Consider the following 3,390-nt stretch of genomic DNA (forward strand, 5'->3'; position numbering starts at 1 on the left):
TGAGGAAGGAAGCTCTCCTTTGCCTTGTACTGCCCTATGTGAGTTGGGCTGGGTGCACTGGAGTGCTGTGTAGACCTGGAGGGAAGAATCTGGCAAGGAGAGCAGGATATGAGGATCCCAGCAACTCAGCCCAACCAAGAGGGTCCCATCCAAGCAACAGTGTCCGGCATGCTCATCTCGGATGGAGTTCCTCAAAGAGGTGCCATATCCAAGCCACCGTCCCTTGGTTGTAGGGCCAGGCTGGGAATTGCAGAGGGGAACTCGTCATGTTCCTGAGGGAATGGGGATGTGGGGCTCCAACTGGCGGGGCAGGGAGTTAGCAGCAGGAAAAGGAGAAAAGCTCAGTTTGCGGGCAGGGGTGCTTACGAAATAACATCCTTTGCCAAGGCTCAGCCAGGAGAAAAAGTCTCACAAAGGGCTTAACTGAAGCCCTGGCCAGAAGGGAAAAGATTCCACAGTTGAAAGAGCAAGATAAAAAGGCCTTGGTGCACCTGGGTCCTGGTTGAGGGTCTTCAGGGTTCTTTAGGGCCCAAGGCCGATGGTGGCAGAGTCTACATAGAACTATGTTTTGTGGTGTTCTGGGGAAAACCTTTCGACTTGGCTGTGCTATTCAGTATGGCTGTATTGTGCTTTTGAATACATTAGAGGTGTTGTCATGTGTTCTGGACCATCAATGGAGCCTGCCATTCAAAATTCAGATATTGTCTTTGCAGAAAATCTTAGTGTACATTTTTATGGCATCCAAAGAGGTGACACTGTGATTGCAAAAAGCCCAAATGATCCAAAATCAAATATTTGTAAAAGAGTAATCGGAAGGAGACCAAATCCTCACCACTAGTCCATCAGATTTCTTTAAAAGCCATAGTTATGTGCCAGTGGATCATGTTTGGTTAGAAGGTCTACAGAATTCTACAGATTCCAGATTCCAGGTACTATGGACCTATTCCATATGGACTAATAAGAGGACGAATCTTCTTTAAGATTTGGCCTCTGAGTGATTTTGAGTTTTTGCGTGCCAGTCCTAATGGCCACAGATTTTCTGATGATTGGTAAGCATTTATTCTTTTGACTTGATTATTGTCTCGTGTTCATGTGAATTTATTACTCCCATTGAAACCATGTAGTTACCAATAAACTATTTGCTATTCAGAAAAAAAAAAAAAAAAAGGCCTTTGGCCAGGCACGGTGGCTCACGCCTGTAATCGCAGCACTTTGGGAGGCTGAGGCAGGTGGATCACCTGAGGCCAGAAGTTCAAGACCAGCCTGGGCAACATGGTGAAACCCTGTCTCTACTAAAAATACAAAAAAAAATTAGTCAGGCCTAGTGGCATGCCTGTAATCCCAGCTACCTGGGAGGCTGAGGCACGAGAATTGCTTGAACCCGGGAGGCAGAGGTTGCAGTGAGCCAAGATGGCACCACTGCACTCCAGCCTGGGGTGATAGATCGAGACTCCATCTCAAAGGAGGATTTGGCCAAGATGATGGCTAGGATAATGGAAGAATAGGGTGGCCAGCAGGTGACCACTATGAGCTCGAAGCTCAATTCCTTCTGACAGCAGGAAAGAAAATGCCACTAAACTCATGGGAGGCAAGAAGGCGTACAGGAGAGCAGAGGAATAGCTCCCCAAAGATGTCCATATCCTAATCCCCAGAACCTGTGCGTATGTTATCTTACGCAGCAAAGGGGCTTTGCAGATGTGACTAAGGTCATGGATCTTGAGATGGGGCGATGCACCTGGATTATGCAGGTGGGCCCAATCTATCATTTTGATGCAAAAGTAATTGCAGTTTTTGCCATTGAAAGCACCAACCTACTAATCACCTGAGTCCTTAGAAACAGAGGCCCTTTCCTAGCTGAAGGTAGAGAGATTCACTGGAGAAGAGGCAGGAGAGAGACCTGAGCTTCTGTCACTGGTTTGAAGATGAAGGGAGCCATGGATCAGGAAACATGGCACCCTCCAGAAGCTAAGAACAGCCCCAGCCAACATCCAGCATGCAGATAGGGCCCTCCACCCTGCAACCACATGGAACAGAATTCTGCCCACAAGAGTGAGTCTGGAAGCAGAGTCTCCCCAGAGCCTCCAGAAAGGAAGGCAGCCCAGCTGTCACCACGATTCCAGCCTGGCAGGGCTCAGAGCAATCACCCACATTGCTTGGTTTACGACCCCTTCCTGGCATCACCCCAACCTCTTGATTTCCTCATCACATCTCCTACTATTGACACTTATTTCTTGTCTCCCTCGTATAAGGACCCTTGTTATTACATCAAACCCACCAGCATAATCTCCCCCTGCTAAATTCTTAACTTAGTCATATCTGCAGAGTCCTTTATGACATATAAGGTAACATATTCACAGGTTCTGGGGATTAGGACATGGACATTTTGAGAAAGTAATTATTCAGTCTACCACACTGGGTATATTACTCTGTTCTCATGCTGCTATTAAAGACATATCTGAGACTGGGCTATTTATAAAGAAAAGCAGTTTGATTGACTCACCGTTCTGCATAGCTGGCGAGGTCTCAGGAAACTTACAACCATGGCAGAAGGCACCTCTTCGCAGGGCGGTAGGTGAGAGAATAAGTGCCGACGAGAGGAGGAAGCCCCTTATAAAACCATCAGGTCAGGCCAGGCGCGGTGGCTCATGCCTGTAATCCTAGCACTTTGGGAGGCCAAGGCAGGCAGATCATGAGATCAAGAGATCGAGACCATCCTGGCCAACATGGTGAAACCCTGTCTCTACTAAAAATACAAAAATTAGCTGGGCATGGTGGTGTGCACCTGTAATCCCAGCTACTCGGGAGGCAGAGGTAGGAGAATCAGTTGAACCCAGGAGGCGGAGATTGCAATGAGCTGAGATCGCACCACTGCACTGCAGCCTAGCAACAGAGCAAGATTCCAGAAAAAAAAAGAAAAGAAAATCAGGTCTCATGAGAACTCACTCACTATCACGAGAACAGTGTGGGAAAAAACCAGCCCCATGATTCCATTATCTCCACCTGGTCCAGCCTTTGACACGTGCGGATTATTACAGCTCAAAGTGAGATCTGGATGGCAACACAGAGCCAAACCCTATCACTGGGCATTGGCAAACAGTTGATATTTAAACCATGACACCGGAGAGAGAATCTAGAAAGTGAGTGTAAACAGAAAAGAACACGCCTGGGCTGGGCAGTGGTTTACACCTATAATCCCAGTGCTTTGGGAGGCTGAGGCAGGAGGATTGCTTGAGGTCGGGAGCTCAAGGCCGCAGTGAGCTCTGATCAACCCTCTGCACTCCAGCCTGGGCAGCAGAGCAAGACCCTGTCTCTAAAAAATAAAGAAAGGAAAGGAACAGCTCCAACGACTGAGACCTGGGGTTTCAATTGCCCCAACCTGTGTCAAACTCT

At 47.9% G+C, this 3,390-nt stretch overlaps 1 pseudogene; it reads left to right on the forward strand.

Annotated features, from left to right (window-relative positions):
• The first annotated feature begins 563 nt into the window (after positions 1–563).
• LOC107126787 (mitochondrial inner membrane protease subunit 1 pseudogene) lies at positions 564–1,111 on the forward strand (annotated as a pseudogene).
• The last annotated feature ends 2,279 nt before the right edge of the window (positions 1,112–3,390 follow it).

The sequence above is a fragment of the Macaca fascicularis genome, chromosome 11 (assembly GCF_037993035.2).
Source record: "Macaca fascicularis isolate 582-1 chromosome 11, T2T-MFA8v1.1".
Taxonomy (NCBI): domain Eukaryota; kingdom Metazoa; phylum Chordata; class Mammalia; order Primates; family Cercopithecidae; genus Macaca; species Macaca fascicularis.